At 36.6% G+C, this 18,870-nt stretch overlaps 1 protein-coding gene and 1 non-coding gene across 7 annotated transcripts in view; one reads left to right on the top strand and one right to left on the bottom strand.

Moving 5' to 3' along the window:
• LOC118544846 (leucine-rich repeat and immunoglobulin-like domain-containing nogo receptor-interacting protein 2) overlaps positions 1-18,870 on the top strand; it is a 1,211,198-nt gene that overhangs the window by 199,856 nt on the left and 992,472 nt on the right. The gene's annotated exons all lie outside the window — the stretch shown is intronic.
• On the bottom strand, positions 16,199-16,344 carry LOC118532849 (U4 spliceosomal RNA). The gene has a single exon (XR_004915917.1). It is a non-coding gene; the product is annotated as a U4 spliceosomal RNA (small nuclear RNA).

Here is an 18,870-nt window from a genome sequence, read left to right as displayed (position 1 = left end):
GAGTTCCTATTTAAAGCAAACCAAAAAAGGCAGCTTATGGCTTGGAGGCCTCTAACTGCACCAAAGAGTTACCTAACCTCACAGTCCAGAGCCATGTTGAATAACATTCATACCCAATATGTACTGATTCTATTTGTGGTGAGCTAGGAAACTAACAGCTTGAACTACCATGTAAATTTAAATATTTCTGTGGGATCTTTCTTGTAAAGGAATTGTTTCATTTCAGGAATGCTATTTTCATTTCCCCCCTTTGTGTTCTCTGAGGGGGAAAGAAATGTTGCATTCAGATCAGACCAACAGATTAGATTTGTATTTAGTGGCAGGACAGTCTGGCTATGACATCATTTTAGGGGGTTGTTGTTAGCTCTATGACCAGCAAACTAATCAAGAATAAATTCCTGGTATTAAAAAAGGGGGAAGATATGAATTGAAAGCAAACACAGCATTTAATTCAGATCTCAACTTCCCTTTCCTAAACCCACCCACTTTAAGCAAAACACATATTCCACATTTCTTTCTCCTCGTCCTCCCGTTTTGCTTGTATGGTATGGCCATGAAAGGTAGCATGTTTTAAATATAATGTCAGTTATGGTGTTTGTGCTGTCACTCTCTGTTCCATACCCTAATAACAGACATTAGTCATGAATCACAGGACTCTTTCCTGTTGAGCTTTCCAACAATCTCAAAATAATGTCTGATGCTGCCTCTACTCATTCTCCATCCTTGGCTCTTAAGCGTGGGCTTTGGAATTCGAAGGACTTGGTTCAAATCTCAGCTCTGCTACTCACTAGCTTTGTGGTCTTTCTGACTTTTATTTTACTCTCCAATAAAGTATGTTAATAACAGCAGCTTTATAAGGTTGTTGGGAAAAGCAGAATGAGCTAAGATTTGTGAAACATAGTGCGTAATACATGAAAAGTGACAAATGAATAAGAACATTTATTATTTAGGAGACCATCTTATATATTACCAGGGCATTCAGTACATATCACTTCATAGTATTTAGCAAACTGTTTCATTTGTCATTGTCAGTATCCCAATAGCATTTAATATTGATGAGAGTGAAGACCATATAATGCCATCCTAGTGTTTAGCACAGTGCCTGGCCAATGCTAGATACAAAGTAATATTTGTTGAAAAACTGTCCTGAGCATACCACCCACTGTTCACCATCATGATTCCCATTTCACTTTTTACATCCAAACAGAATTTATCAGTCATTTCAATGAATTGGTTGCAATAATAATCTAAAGTACTGGGGCGCCTGGGTGGCTCAGTCGTTAAGCATCTGCCTTCGGCTCAGGTCGTGATCCCGGGGTCCTGGGGTCCAGCCCCGCTCCTTCTGCTGTACCCCCTGCTTGTGTGCACGTGCTCTCCCTCTCTCTGTCAGATAAATAAATAAAATCTTAGAAAAATTAATCGAAAATACTTGCAGATGATAAATAAGGCACATTCAAGATCACAATTACCTAATTTGCTGCTCTTGCCTGATTAAATGAGGTAATATGTGTCAGCAGAAGGAAGCTTTTATTTTTTATTTTTTTTTATTTTTAAATTGTTTTATTGTTATGTTAATCCCCATACATTACATCATTAGTTTTAGATATAGTGTTCCATGATTTATTGTTTGTGCATAACACCCAGTGCTCCATGCAGAACGTGCCCTCTTTAATACCCATCACCAGGCTAACCCATTCCCTCACCCCCCTCCCCTCTAGAACCCTCAGTTTGTTTTTCAGAGTCCATCGTCTCTCATGGTTCTTCTCCCCCTCCGATTTCCCCCCCTTCATTCTTTCCCTCCGTCAGCAGAAGGAAGCTTTTAAAAGGATACACATACAATCACCTTAACTTTTGAAGGCTTAGTAAACTTAGATTTTAAAATTGTTCTCTACCTACTTATAAAGTTCTTCATTTTGACCAATTTCCTTACTTTGTTGTACTGTAAGTTTTCTTCCATGCCTAGAATTTTACATTTTACTCTAAGATACCAGTAGGAGGTATCATTGAATTATAGGATATATGAAAGAAAATGGTGGTCACAAATCCCCTCTTTGATAGAACTTAAAATACATGAATCAATTTAGAATTCAGAATTAATACATTAACAAATATTGATACAACAAAAAGAAAATGAACACAAGAAATATTTTATATAGTTTTTATATAGTTTAACTTAGAATGTGTATGTATTACCCTTTTATGGTAGCTGCCTTACCCTGACCCCGATGCAATCTGTATTCCCTAAGCTCTAGTCTGCAAAAGACAGTACAACGTCATGGGTAGTTTATCTAGCTTATGGCTTTTTTCCGTATGGCAAGTTCCATCTTCCCACTGAGAAAATGTATGATTCCTGGTCTGTAGTAGACCCAGTGTTCTTCCTCACATTTCTGAAATTCAATTAATGGATCTCATGCTTCTCTACTATTGACACAGTGACTGACATTCTGAGCCCTCAGTGACACAATATACTCTAGCCTAACCTTCAAAGATGATGGTATTAATAAGTGGGCCTTTGGGAGGTGATTAGGTCATGGGGGTAGAGTCTTCATGAACAGGATAAGTACTCTTACAACAGAAGCTCCAGAGAGATCCCAAGCCTCCTTCTACCGTATGAGAACACAGCAAGAAAGCCCCAGTTTTGAGCCAAGAAGAGAGTTCTTGCCAATGATGAGAGATGTATTTTTGTTGTTTATGAGCTACCAAATCTGTGATGTTTTATTGTGGCAGCTTGAGCAAAGATACTGATTAAGGTAGTGTTATCTTTTATAATAGAAATACTGAAATTTTCAGTGAGTTAACACAATAGAAACGATTTCTTGTTCAAGTCGTAATCTTAGATGGTGAACAGTTTGGCAAGTGAACTCTCCTCCATAGTCTTTAACATTTGGCTTTCCAGGTTGTCATGGTCATCTCCATGCCAACTGACTAGGGAGTAGAGGATTTTATGGGCACACATCATATTCACTCAGATTCTGTTGTCTAAAACTCAGTCTTATGGTAACCCTTAACTGCTAGGGAAGCAGAAAGTATAGTCTACTGTGTACCTAAGAAGAGGAGGCAGTGTTTGTTTGATGAACATTTTATAGTCTTTGCCACAATAAATATACCTTAATACAGAGGGCTAGAATCTAAACATATGATCTATATAATAGGAATGCACATGTTAACAGTGGGTGAGTCCATAACACGGGTTGTAAAGGTCAAGTGACTGCCTAAAATCATATTGCTAATTAGTGGAAGATTCTAGGAGATCAAGGCTCTAGTCGCCAATCTAGCATTCTTTCTAATGTGTCATTTGGTAATAGAGGTATAATTTGTCACATCTGTCACTCCCAGAAGCATTTCTGCAGTTAATGCAAATAGGGCATTCATATAGTTTTATTTAAAATATTTTCCATACACTCCTTTCTCTCGATTCACTGCTAATGTGAACACAGCTGAAACCTATTAGTTTAATTAGAAGTCATTTCAGCATCGTTCATTTTATTTTTCTTTTATCTGTTACTACTAATTAAGATTGTGAACACTCTGGACAGAAAATGAAGTGCATTTTGACAGGTTTTCTAGCCTCCTTTGAAAGTACTGGTGGTAAATAAAGATAATCTAGTTATAACATCCATTGTAGTGTTCTTCAAGTGCCGTTTATGTTTGATTGCACTGCATAAATATGGTAAATACAAAATTAAAAATTTACTTAAGACAACCTTTTATTAGAAGCCTTCTTTTTCTTTTTTCTAATAGAAGTAAATTTTATTCTTCATAGAGGTAGTGGCAAAGTCACATCACAAAGAGATGCACATGACGATACAGCATTATTACAGCCATTTTTGCAAACAACCTACCACATCAACCTTAAAACCTGACTTCAATTTTATCTTGCTAGAAGAGATCCATTCTGATCCAAAATTCCTCCATCTACGTGGTTTTATATATTTTCCACTCTCAGAGAATCCTTGTTATAATTTGTAATAACATATTTTAACACACAGTTTTCTATTTTTATTAACTACTTATGGCTGGATTTCTCAGTATATTTTATCAGAACCTATGCTTGCTTTGCTGCTCATCCCAGCCCTCTTTTTCATTTCTATTTCTTAACTGCTTTCAAAATTTTAGGTGATTTTTTTTTTCTATTTTAATGATTAAAAAATAGTGTCGTTCTGGGGCGCCTGGGTGGCTCAGTTGGTTAGGCGACTGCCTTCGGCTCAGGTCATGATCCTGGAGTCCCTGGATCGAGTCCCGCATCGGGCTCCCTGCTTGGCGGGGAGTCTGCTTCTCCCTCTGACCCTCCCCCCTCTCATGTGCTTGCTCTCTCTCATTCTCTCTCTCTCAAATAAATAAAAAAAAAAAAAAAAAAAGATTTAAAAAAAAAAAAAAAATAGTGTCGTTCCTTTCATTTCCAATATCCTGGAAAGCATCCAAGTGGTACAGTAGTAATTTATGGCCTTTCAAGTTCTGTGTGATTCAATTAAATTCCTGTGTCTTCTGATTCTAATAATTGTTATTTTGTATTGTGATTGAAAGGTTCTCAAGTATCACAAAGAGAGTGGTAAGAAGAAAGGTGATAGGATTAAACAGTAAAAAATATATATTTTTTAAAGATTTTATTTATTTATTTCACAGAGAGAGACAGTGAGAGAGGGAACATAAGCAGGGGGAGTGGGAGAGGGAGAAGCAGGCTTCCGGCCGAGCAGGGAGCCCGATGTGGGGCTCGATCCCTGGACCCTGGGATCATGACCTGCGCTGAAGGCAGACGCTTAAAACGACTGAGCCACCCAGGCGCCCCAACAGTAAAATATTTTTTAAGTGTAAGAGGATCCAGTTTTAGCATTAGTCCATTGTATAGCTTATAGCATTTTGAGCAAAAGTTTATGCCACCACCATGGAAGTCTGTGATGTTCATGTTTCTTTTTCGTAGGCATTCTACACCCTTATGAAGACTTCAGAAATCTCTAACTACTACCCAAGTAGCACACATTCTTCCCTGTGGCTGACCCAGGGGGTAGAGAGGGGATTTTGTGTCATCTGTTAGAACATTTTAGCATTGGACAGTTTAAGGTTACTACAGACATAAATGAGAGATTTTTTGGGTGGATAAAATGAGCAGAGATGGAAGAAGGGATAATAATTGTGTGTGTGTGTGTGCACATGCACGCGTGCGTGTGTGTTTTGTTCTGTTTTGTTTTGCTTTTTATTTTCTTTTCAAAAGAGTTCTTACAGTTGTACAAAGACAGAAATGAATATCTCTGTTGGAGAAAAATGGAAAGCTTTAGGTGACCAACATTATAAACCCTCCGAACATAGACAAAAAATGAAGGATTGCGGAACAAGGTGTGAGTATTAATGTACAGTGCTGTCTTATTTATCAACATTACTAAGGAGTTAATGCCACAGTAATGGAAGGTAATCTGTGAGCACTAATTTATTTGTTAGAGTGAGTAAGAGTGAAGTTCTCTTACTTCATCTGTTCAGCAAATATTGTTGAACTCTATGAGCCAACTATTGGACCGGATACTATATAGATGCAATTCCTACCTTCATGGACTTTATTATAGACTTAAATACATTCTTTAATAAGCAATACTCATAATTTTGAGATGACTCATTTATTATTATGAGGATCAGTTATTATAATTTCAGGAATATGCTGGTACTTAAAACTCATTGAAAGCTTGTAAAGATATTTGTCTATTCACCAGATGGGCCTACATAAATATGGTAAATACACTTAAAAATTTACTTAAGACAACCATTTATTAGAAGCCCTCTTTTTCTTTTTTTATAGAAGTAAATTTTATACTTTTTATACTTTTTTAGAATCTTCTCTTCTTACCATATTTTATATTCCTTCTGATCTGCTATTCACTTCATCTTAGTTTTAGTCCATTATATCACTCTTCCAAATTCTGTAATGAACTTCTCAGCCTTGTTAATGGAAGGCAAAGCAATTTGCTTAGTCACTACATTTTTATAGGACTCTTCATATAATGTAACAAAAGGGGTCATCAAACATTTTCTGCAAAGGGCCAGATAGTAGATACTTTAGGCTTTGGGAGACATAGAAGGTCTCTGTTGCATATTCTTTGTTTTTCTTTGCAATCATTTAAAATGTTAAAACTATTCTTTGCTTGCCAACAATGAAAGAAAAAGGAAGGGAGGGAAGGAGGAAGAAAGGAAGGAAGGAAGGAAGGAAGGAAGGAAGGAAGGAAGGAAGGAAGGGAAAGAAAGAAGAAAAAGGAGCAAGCCATGGCCAAACTTTGCACGCAGCTTGTATTTTGTTGACTCCTAATTATAACTTACACAGTCAACCATATTTGAAGTTCACCTGGCTGCTGAGTTCCTGAGATTTCTCCTTAGTGTACCTCCAGTTATAAGTTAGTAAGTAAAAGTAGGAGAGAGAGAAGCATGGAAAGGTAACCAAATGGATTGTCATTTTCTAGCATTTACTTCATAGATTTTTCAATAGGAGTAAATGTACAGATGAGTTGTGTGTTATTAATGCTATCTACAAGTTAAAGTTTTTCACTTTAAGAATTATTTTATTCTTAGACATTACCATAGTCAGGATTCTATTGACTGAAACAACCCCCCTTTCTTTGTGATGTTTTGTCAAGTGGCAGCTATATGCAATCCTTTAAAATTACCCTATATTTTGTCATAATGCTAGTAAGAAACCATAGGATATGCATTGTGAAGGCTTTACAAAGATAATCTCTAAGGGGTAGCAACTAAAATTTTGTTGCAACATTATACATTATCACAGAAATAATTGTGATGCCTCATTTTGAAACTATAACTCTTCAAAATTGGCTGAGCCTTTCACCTTGGGAAATGGATTAAACCGCTTGGGTTCTTGGATGGTTTTCATAACCAAGGCAGTTCTTCATAGCACTTAAAATGCTAAATTTAACTGTCACTGTGTGGTCTTGACCTGCATCGTAAACATTGTCAAAGTACAAATAATACAAAGCTTTTACCAAGAGAAGAAATGTCTACATTCGTTTTCCTGAGCATCTCCCTCCATTTCCTACCCCCAAAGGAATCTGTCAGTTATTACTGAAAGGCTTAAAGGATGGTTTGTTTTAGGTTATTCATCACATTTTTCCTTAGCTCAACAGTTGTTAAACTTTACAGTAGATATGAATCACCTGGAAGGCTTTATTAAAATGTACCTTTCTAAGTTTTTTTCCCATCATGCAGACACCGATTCAGTAGTTATGGGGTGGTGCTCAGAAATTTGTACTTTTAAAAATGTTTATGCCATTTCTCAGGTAGATAATGTGTACTACCACATTTTAAGAAACACTGTTATAACCTATATAATGCTGATATTTCTGATTACTGTTAAAATTAAACTCTATTTTCCCTATATTTCCATACCAACTTCTATTTTTTCCTGCTGTGATACTTATACCTGCCATTGAAGAAAAGTGTGATTTTGAGGAAGGGAGAATCCCATCTGGGTTTTTAAGTTTTATTCCAATGTTCTTTAAAATATAGCATGCTACATTTACTAGCATGTGTCATCTTTAGACATTTGTATGCTCCTTGTGGATATGGAGGCTGCCTTATTCATCTTTGTGTCTGTTCCTGAAGCTCTGTGCTTAGCACTTAGTAGTAAATCAATTAAAAAAAAAAAAAAAAAGGTGAGGTTCTTAAAACGTACCATTCAGTGAAGTACTATTTGGAGGGGCACACATGTGGTGATGATGGCAGGAATCTACACCTTCCAAATATGTTTGGATTCAATGCCATTTGAATTTCTGGAACCACAGCCACATGTCTGCCACTTCAAGAAGTTAGTACTTTTTTGAGTGTTATCACGATGGGCTTTGTGATGTGAAATAGAATAGAATGAGGCTTGCTTAGTGCTTTCATTTGAAGGTGGTATATGGGAGAATGCATTGTCCTCATAGCAGCAAAGAATTAAGCAGTATGATATGGTTCTAAATAAAAGCCAGTGAAATTTCATGAGTATGTTAAAAAAATCTGTCTGTTGTCAAGCTGATAAAAACACTGTATTCTTTTGAACATGGTTTTAGAATCTTTCAAAGGATCTTAAAGAGAAAAAAATAAACTTGGTTTTGTTTCAAATGGTATAGGCATTCCTGATTGAAAGCAGAAGTCTAATCCCAGACTCTGTCACTAGATGTGTAATCCTTGGTGAGTTATTTAACATAACCGAATCCAAATTTCTCTTATTGTCAGAGGTGGTCCTGTATTGCCCTTAGAATTCTTTGGAGAGCAATGCATATAAGAGCACCACATATGTGTGTATTGTTGATTGGGAAGCTAGCCATCTTATCTCAGAATCGTATTCCAATTTGGTCATTTACTTGGTGAGAAGCAATGTGTTGATTATGGCAGTAAAAGAAATATGGTTCATGATGCCACTACCTGTGTGTTTCCAGTAATTTCCATTCCAGCACCTCCTGTTTTGTCATATTACAGATTCTCCAGATTTACCTCTCCTTTCTGAATAATCACTTCATTCATGCAAACATATTTATTGAGCATCTATTATGTTCCAGGATAATCCTAGGCACTGATGATACAATAGTGGCTGGAAGAGTCAAAAATACTTGTTCTAATGGAATTTACATTCTCTTAGGAGAAGGGGATACTAATAACAAACAGATACATAAATAAAATATAGAGCATGTCAGATGACAATAAATATGATGTAGAAAAATAAAGCAGAGAATAGGCATAAGGAGCTAGAGGTCTAGAATTTTAAAGGGATGGGCTTGGAGAAGTCCACTGAGGAGGTAGCCTTTGAGAAAATAATGAAAGAAGGGAGGGACAGGACCATATGGAGATAGGGAAGAGCATTCCAGCTAGAGGAAAACAAGTGCTAAAGCCTGAGGTGCATGTGTGCCTGGTGTTCTTGAGAATAGCAGAGTAACCGATGCAGCTGGAATGGAGTGAACAAAGGGGAAAATTATAGGAGATTAACACAATCTGCTCCAGAGGGGTCAGGAAGGGTGGAATTGGGTAGGGGTGTGTAGATTCTATGGGGCTCTGTAGGCTATTATAGAGACATTGAGTTGAATGAGATGAGAAGCCTAAGCCTTAGGAGGTTTTGAGCAAAAGGCTGACATCTTCTGATTTAAATTAAAAAAAAAAAAAAAAATGTCTCTGACTACTATTGACAACAGATTATAGGACACATAAATGGATGCAGGGAGACCAATTACAAGTTCCTGCAATATTCCAGGCAAGAGATGATGACAGCTTGCACCAAGGTGGTTGTGATGGAGATAGAGAGAAGTACCAAGATTCTGGATGTGTTTTGAAGGTTGATTCATGTAGTTTGATTATGGATGGGATGCAGATTATGGCAGAAAACAGGTCGTTGTGTTTCGCCTAAGGACTTAGAAAAAGGAGTTGCTTTTTAAAAACTGGGACTACAATTGGAAAAGTAGGTCAGTGGGGAGGAGCAAAGACCAAGAGATTTCTTAGGTTCTGACTGGGTTCTGATAAATATTACATTTCCATGTGAAGATGTCAAAAAGGTGTTGGTTGTAGAGTATAAAGCATTTAAAAAATGAATATGGTTGATACACACAGCACTAATGTTTTGTCCTCAACCTATTTGGACTCCAATATCATGTGATGTTTTCACTGACCTGGTGTTGAGTGGCTGGCTTTACATATACCATCAAATTTGACAGTCAGTATCATGAAGCAATATATTCTTTAAGTTAGAATTGGAATATCACATTCATTTTGTCCAACATACATTTGTATTCTTGGACAAATCTATAATGTTACCAAAATTATTATCATGTGCATTGCTATAATTGGATTTGCTGTGTTTTTAAACTATTTTATAGAATCATTGTATATATACTTTTTCATATTGGTAGAATACAATTCCATTGTGTACTAGAATCAATATATATTCCTTAGTTAGCCAACTAGACATTTGAATACAAATCTATTGAAATATTTAAAGGCCCCATTTATATATAAATATAGATATATAGTTATAAAGATATATATATATATATAGATATATATATATATATATATATATATATATGTATACAAGTGCCTACATATAGCCCTGTATATATGTGATATATTTGGATATGGATGTTTATTGAAGGTAGACACTTTTGTTTTGGTAATGAAACATCAGCTGTCTTTTGGGAAATGATTTCTTCTTACCTTTTCCACTACCCATGTAGTAACTCTAGACTTCACAATACGGTATACCAGAGAGACCTGGGGGTGAGCATCTGCCTCTTACTATCCAATCATAGTCCTTACCTGACAGTTTTGATACTGAAATTAATAAATAGTGATGGTGTCCCTGTGGGAACTTTGCCTATAAGTGAAAAACTAGGGAGCTACAGACAACATTTTTATAGTACAGCTCAAAGAAGCAGGCAAAAACAGAGAGGTGAACACTAAGACAACCAGGAGAAAGAGATGAGATTAGGAACAAAGAAGCAGACATAGAGAACAGAAGAAAAAAATAACAGAAATTCCTGATAGTGTTGGAGTTTTTTATTTTTAGTGCCCAGCCTCACTCCTGACTTTGGATTTCAGTCATTCCCATATCATTGTTGTGAATAAATCATTTTGATTAAACCAGTTTGTATGATTCTTGGAATCAAAAGAATCGTAATTAATGTATGACTGAATCCCTGTCATACATTGACTGACTAAGGTAAGAATGTCTGTTCTTCTCCTCCTCTTCCTTCTTCTCCTTCTCCTCCTCCTCCTTCTTTTTAAAGGCAGTACCCAATTTATTCAAGACTTTTCTCTTTAAATGTCTATGTTCAGAAGCATTTTTTCCTAGGGTAAAATGAAAGAATAATTTTGTTTCATTTGTTATCTTGTTTATGTTCTTTGTGTTCTAAGACTTAGCATTGATCAAATCCTTGGTATTGATCAGGGATGAAAAGCTTTGGGGAAAGAAAAATTAGCGGTAGTAAATTCCACCGTGGTACCCAACATTATTATTTTATTTCCTCCAAGTTTAAAAGGAAACAAAATTAAAAAAAAAAAAAAAACTTTAAATAAATAAATAAATAAATAGAAACAAAATACTCTCAACATTTATTGAGTCCTTAATGTGTATCAGACATTGAGCAAATTATTCTACTTTAATCCCATTTTCCTGTCAACAATATGCAAGGTATTATTCCGATTTTATAAAAAGAGGAAACTGAGAACTAATTGAATTTCTTCCCCCAAGGTCTCACAACTGTTGGTTGGAAAGAAGATACAAGACTCTAATAACCACCACAATTTGGTTACCATAGTCGAAATAGCTTTTCACATCAATAGGACATAAAAGAACATTACACTTTCTTCCATCCCTAACTGAATAAAATCAGTTTCTTCATTCTTCTAGCAGTGGTGGTTTTCCAGCCTGGTGATCATGAAAATGTGTCTCTTCCTGAATCCTTTCCAGGTATCAATAGATCCTGTCAGTTTTGGAATCCAGAAGGTTTCAATTTCAAGACATCTACATCATTTTACTCTGCCAGAAATCCAGCTCCCAGTGAACCTGGTATCAGATTTCAGCTTAGCTCAGTGTGTCACAAGCCAGTTTTTGACACAAGAATATAAAATTATAAAATCCTCAGAGTGAGGGTGTAGTTGGCCCAATTACATTTTGGCCGAGACCAAATTCACTAATGTCCATGCACTGGGAAAAAAAAAATAGTGTCTTATGATCCCATTTCATATTATATATATATATATATATATAGAGAGAGAGAGAGAGAGAGAGAGAGAGATACTTATTTTAGTTGGAACTCCAATTTAACCGTATCTTAATGTTTATAAATCATGCATCAGGTCATTACCATAAAACTGTGCCATAACACTGTGATGTCCATGAAATGCAATAACATAAATTGTAGGGCTCTATTATTGCAAAATTAAAGAAAATATTTTACCATCAGTCTATGCTTTCAAAAAGCATAAGTTAAATATAGTGGACTTATGCTGTACATACATATTGGTATAGACTGTATACTGGGCCTTGAGAAAGCTTCCTGTGATCACGCAGTAACTACTCTGAAGTCCACTTCTTCCACCTGAAAGATAACTTCAGCCTGTGTTGATTGAGAAGTGGATTCATGCAGGACAGGAACCCATCCCCACTTGCATTATGGTATACCCAAATGCCCCTTATGAGGTTGTAGATTACATGGGCTGTGCTGTTGCTGGCCACAGTCTTGCTGGGTGAGCTGCCCTAGGATTTTATGCATATCTGTAAAATTTTCTCTGTTCATTGTATCTGTGTTTTAGGAGGACTGGTAAGTTTATCTAATAAATGTTGATATAAATCAAAAAGACTCCTAATCAGTAAAAGACAGCAAATTGACCTATATCAAGTTTTCCGTGTTAGCACCTTTTCTTTATAATCGCTGAGTGAAATGACACCGTAGCACTATGGTTATTTCCTCCTAACAAAGTATGCATTTCTATTGAGCTCTAACCCACATTTTCTAACTAATTCAAACCATTTGCTGGTGAGTCCACTATATATTTTTATATTGTGGGTTAATGAGAATTGATAGATTGTTTCATTCCTTTTTCAGAACTTGAGAGTAAATACTAGCTTGAGAAGGGACCCTTTATATTTTTATATACCTTTTTATATTTTTATACTTTTAATGATGCAGCCTTCCTTGAACTGCAGTGTAGAAAATACAAGTAATTTTGTGCTTTGGCTTCTTTAGAGCTCAGCACTTTTATGACTTACCACCAATATCTTATATAACCATTAGCGTTTTGAAATGGCTTCTCTACAGATAACACAGTGGAGAATCTCAACATGATGCTGTCTTTTTGTCACAAAGTGTACATTAAATTTCAGTCTGCTGAGAAGTGTTTAAAAACAGATGAAATTTCCATTGCTTAATACTCGAGAATCAGCAGTTGAGCAGTGTTGAGTGTGTTTACATTCTTATATGGTGGGCTTATCTGCTTATCTGTATCAATTGGCATGAACTTCCCAAAGTACAGATTTTAGATCCAATTTTCTCCAGATCATGGTATAAAATTGAATGAGCTAAATCTTTATTGCCTTTGATATGGTTTGGGAATAACATTTACATTAGGCATAAAAAGTGTAGCTGAGGTCGGCTCTCTAGGATTTTAAATTGTAACTTTATATATATATATTTTTAAAGATTTTATTTATTTATTTGACAGAGAGAGACACAGTGAGAGAGGGAACACAAACAGGGAGTGGGAGAGGGAGAAGCAGGCTCCCGGCCGAGCAGAGAGCCCAATATGGGGCTCGATCCCAGGATCCTGGGATCATGGCCTGAGCCGAAGGCAGACGCTTAACGACTGAGCCACCCAGACGCCCCTGTAACTTTATATTTAAAGAAAAAAATACAGCTCAGGTACTTTCAAAAGCAAAAAACAGGGCACTTGCTTATGGGATACTGAGAAAGCAGCTTCTTGACCTTAATAATGTCTTAGTCCTATTGTTTATCCTCTGACAAATGCATTTGGACTTGTCAACGGACAATCATAGCACAGAAGTAAATGATGGGAGAACATTTGCATTTATTTGCTTGTTTGACAACAATTCCTAAGAACCTGGAAGAAAGACAATTGAAAAATTAAGTTAACTCAGGCTGAGCCCAATAAAAAACAGTCCCCTAAAATGTTCAATAGATGATAAGGTGAGTGCTGAAGACTTAGTTACTTAATTTATATATGACCAGGGAAATGGTATCAGTCATCTGTAATTTCATATCCCTGTTGCTGACAGTAGATTATTAACAAGTCTACAGTGAATACTTTTGAAATTTCTGGGACATTTTCTGGTGTAGATTATCAGTTTGTGTAATCTATAGGACAGTGGAGTTCGTAGGGTGACAGTTTTGGCTCACCTAAGCAAGGGTAATCTTGGGGTCCATAAGTAGATGAAAAAGGATTGAAGCCAATGAGTGATAGAATATTAAGGTCTGTCATAATTCTATACAGTGAAACCATAGGTTGTAGATGAGCCCCATTGGATTGGATGTTGAAGATAATGTTGAATAACAGACCTGTCTCTACTTTTGCATGTAGGAGGCGTTGCCGTTTCATAACCACATGCCACAGAGCCGGTGGCACAGGGCCCTGGCAACTGTCAGTCCTCAAGGCAGAATTTTTAACACTAGCAGCCCTTTCTTCTGAAATTGAAAGTTTAGTTTATGCCACAGTTATCCTGGCAATTCCCTATGACTTCTGAATTTATTTTGCGATTATTATCTGAGTCATTACTTGAGGTTCAGAGGTCAGTGTAAATTTAATCCTTAAAATATAAATTAGGGTCAAATATATTAATTAAGGTCATTATCTTTCTATTAGTTTGGAGGCTGTAGACTCCCCCCCTCCCCCAAGTTCTCTTGGGATTTTCTTGAACTTCTTTTGTTGTAAACTGCAGCAGTTTCTGAAAAGCCAGCATGTTAGGCCCTTCCTTATTCGGCTTCACCCCTTTACCTTCCACCTTGTTATGACTCTTCTTCAGTTCTTCCCCAGAAGTAAGAGCAGCCTTATTCTGTGCATCAAATTGCCTATACCCACCTCAGGTTGATAGAATCCCTATGTTTACAGTTGAAAAACCTCAAGCTGAGATATTCCAAGTGATTTCTTAAGGTTACCAGGTCATCACAGCACAGCAACAAATACAACCCAAGAAATTCTGACTCCTAGTCCATTAGAAGAGAATTTGGATCCACTGTTACCTACTATCTGCATGGTAAATGGAAATGTCATGCAATATCTGAATCAGAGTTTTCTCATCTTTAAAAGTGAGATAATATCTAGGAACTTTGCAGGTGAATGGCTGAATATGAGATCATACAAATATACTAATAGGTGCTCAATAAAAAGTAATTATTTTTGTTTCACTCGTTAGTGTTATTGTGGCTATATTATATTGCATCTTCTTTGTAGACTGAAATTATATGTTCCTTTCATCCCCCTGACTTCCTACAAGATTTTTAGTGTGTTTATTTTAATCATCTGAAAAATCCTGGGGACAAGATGCTACTGCTTTCCCAAATTAAGATTACACATCATTTTTTCCCCTAAAACAGCAGGTTTAGATACAGCAGATAGGTTATATAAATATGATTACTGTTGCATTTCTAGTACATTATGAGGCAGTTATATTTTTAATATATTTAATATATATCATTTTTTGTTTTTGTTTTTTGTTTTTTTTAATCTACCCAGTCTACACATCTGACTAAACTGACAGATTTTCACTTTGCAGAAGAATGTTTCATGAGCCATTAGCAAATGTAATACCCCAGTATTCTCCTGTGAAGTCCTATAGTCTGTGTGGGCTTGAAATGCCTGGCATATTTAAAGTTAAGTCTCACAATGGCCAATGAGATGGCTTCCTTGTCCTAGAAACTCTTTATTCACTTGGATGCTAGGACTCCAGACCCTGCAGTGACCCGTCTCATGGGCCACTCCTTTCCTCCCTCTTCCTCTTCCCTGGACCTCCTGACACTGAGGAGCCCTCAGGCTTAGTACTAGGATATCTCTTTTCCTTTCCCTTCTTCCTCTTCCTTTCTCTTCTCTTCTCACCTACACTGATTTCCTCAGTGAGCACATCACATCTCTTTGTAAGAAATCTTCAGCACATGATGATGACTCATAAATATACAGTTGATTCTTTTTTTTTTTTTTTTAAAGATTTTATTTATTTATTTGACAAAGAGAGACACAGTGAGAGAGGGAACACAAGCAGGGGGAGTGGGAGAGGGAGAAGCAGGCTTCCCGCCAAGCAGGGAGCCCGATGTGGGGCTCGATCCCAGGACCCTGGGATCATGACCTGAGCCGAAGGCAGACACTTAACATCTGAGCCACCCAGGCACCCCTATACAGTTGATTCTTGAACAACATGGGAGTTATGGGTGTTGGCCCCCTGCACAGTTGAAAATCTGCATGTAACTTTTTTTAAAGATTTTATTTATTTGACAGAGAGAGAGAGACGAGAGAGGGAATGCAAGCAGGGGGAGTGGGAGAGGGAGAAGTGGGCTTCCTGCTGAGCAGGGAGCCCGATGCGGGGCTCGATCCCAGAACCCCAGGGTCATGACTTGAGCCGAAGGCAGATGCTTAACGACTTAGCCACCCAGGTGGCCCTGCATATAACTTTTGACTCCCCTAAAACTTAACTACTAATAGCCTACTGGTGACTAGAAGCCTTACCGATAACATAAACAGTCAATTAACACATATTTTGTATGTTTGTTATTGTATTATATACTGTATTCTTACAATGAAGCTAGAGAAGTTTTCAATTAGCAATAATCGCGCCTCGGATAAACCTCATTGGCTACGATACTGCCACTGCGCAAAGCTACAATGAAGCTAGAGAAAAGAAAACATTATTAAGAAAATCATAAGGAAGAGAAAATACATTTACAGTGCTGTACTGCATTTATATAAAAAAAATCCACATATAAGTTGATCCACGTCATTCAAACCCATTATTCAAAGGCCAACTGTCTATCTCTAGCTCAAAGTGTCCCTTGAACTGCAGGTTTCTAAATTCAACTGCCTACTAAAATGTCCAGTAGACATTCCAAACTCATTGCATACCAACCCAAACTTTAAAGTTTCAGAAAGAGAGAAAGAGAAGAAACACAGGAAAAGAAAAAGAGAACAATCCTGCTTTACATGTTGTCTGCTTCCTGTCATGTAATGGCAGTTCCACTCTTGATCGCTCCAGCCCAAACTCCTCAGAGTTATTTTTGAATTCTCTTTTTTCTTCATACCTATTATCAGTTCATTAGCAACTCCTTCAGTTCTTCTTTGAAAACATATCCAAAGCCAACCATTGCTCGCTCTTCTTTCTGCGATGCTCCCACCCACCCTAGTTCTCACCTGGATTATCACACCAGCCTCCTGACTGGTCTCTTTGCTTCTACCTTTGCCTGTTTATAGTCTTTTCTCAAGCAGCTGGAGTAATCTTGTTAAATCTCAAGCCAGCTCAAAGCCATATAATGGTTCACCATTTCTCTCAGGTCAAAAGCAAAAGACCTATGCTCTTCTATTACCTTTGCGACATTTTCTTCTACTTTTATTTCTCTCGCTGATTCTACTTCAGCCCCAATTGCCTGCATTGGGCACGCTGCCTGCCTCAGGTCTTTGCACTTGCTGTTAATTTTGCTTGGAATGTTTTCCTCAGATATCTCTTTTTCCTTTAAAGATTTTGCTCAAAAGTTAACTTTTCAATGAGACATACACTGACCACTCTATATAAACTGTGACACTTCTCATAGGACTTCTAATATGCCCTAATCTGCTCTATTATTTTTACCATGGTGTTGATCTTCTAGTGTACAAATAATTTCCTATTGTTATGTTTATTAATACTTATTTCTATTTCTCCACTAAAATGCCATCTCCACAAAGGCAGGTATTTTTGTCTTTGTTCACTGATGAATAAAATACATATATAACTCTTGATAGAATGAAGGAATGCATTTATTATAAATACCTGTGCTGCCACATTCTCTTCCATTTCTGACTTCTGAGCAGCATCACTTGTCTTCTCTTGGGAGAACATGTTTACAGGAAAATATTGTTACCCACAGGTTTACAGCTTAATCACACTGTATTCTGGTTTGATAATAATAGAGAGTTGATTGCCATGTCCAGTTTTCTTTTTTTTTCAAGGTATCATCAGCTTTACTAAAATTGTGCTATATAATTCAAAATTAATACAAGCATCAAGAAACATAAGGGTAATGCATGTATTCCCTATATTGAAAATGCAAGTAGTTATAATCATAAGGCCATGAAGTTAAATGCTTAAGAAGGACTTCTGAGATCTAATCTGTTCCCTGAATTCATACTTGAGAAGTTCATGAACGTTCATCCAAAAGTCATATATTACATGCCTATTATATGCCAGGTACTGTTGTGGAAGTACAAACATAAGTGTGACATTATTTTTAACTTCAAGAAACTTCAAATCTTGTAGGTAAAGACAGATAAGCAAACTCTAATCTCATTGGTGATGAGATTTCCACTTTCATATGAGACACTTGAAGAAGCCCTGTTTGACATCCAGCCCTGGAAGTCACTTAGAGCCACGATGTTTCTTCATCACCTGGTTCAGTGTAACAGAATAAAAGGGGATCCAGGCTTTGTAACAAAGGAAAAGGAGAGGCATCCCACCCACTCCAGTATTTGAAAGGGGGTATCTTCATGGTCAACTTCTAGAGCAAAAATTCAGCATGTCTGTTTTCTAGAAGTCTAAAAGATTTTTTTTATTCAATTAGCCACTTAACAATTGTATATAGACAGCCACTCTGTGATATGGGGAAATCTAATTAAATGTAGCAAATTTGTTTCTAATTTTATAACTTCTTACTGATTTTATTGGTCTACTGTAATATTTAGATAAAAGTATGACTGAACATGCTATTTTGGTTGTCAGAGTAGTACAGATTTGAGAATTGTATTCAGTGTTCAATTTGGTGAATGTGATTTCATTAATCATGTACAATATTTGCATAAAGCAAAGCAGTGTTTACTTAAAATAATTACAGGGATATGATAACACTTTCTTACTAAAACTTTATTGGATAAAGATCAAGAAGTTGCATACGTTCTCTCTAATCAAACAGATTGTATGTCACACATCTTACACTTTGAGTGATAAGGAAACACCTGTTCCCATCACGTCAAACAGAAATAAGTCCTTACCCTGTCCCACAAGCTATGTTCATGGGTTACAAGCTTTCTCTCTTAGATCTCCACAGTTAACTCAGACTAATAGTCAATCTTGTTGCCAAGGGGAATAGAACGTGATAAAGCATAACTGGATGATGTAGGCAACAAGAAGTCAGGAATTAAATAGTAATAACATGACCAACC

The sequence above is a fragment of the Halichoerus grypus genome, chromosome 14 (assembly GCF_964656455.1).
Source record: "Halichoerus grypus chromosome 14, mHalGry1.hap1.1, whole genome shotgun sequence".
In the NCBI taxonomy this organism is placed as follows: domain Eukaryota; kingdom Metazoa; phylum Chordata; class Mammalia; order Carnivora; family Phocidae; genus Halichoerus; species Halichoerus grypus.
Note: the sequence above shows the minus strand (reverse complement) of the source record. Positions and strands in the feature narration are given on the sequence as shown.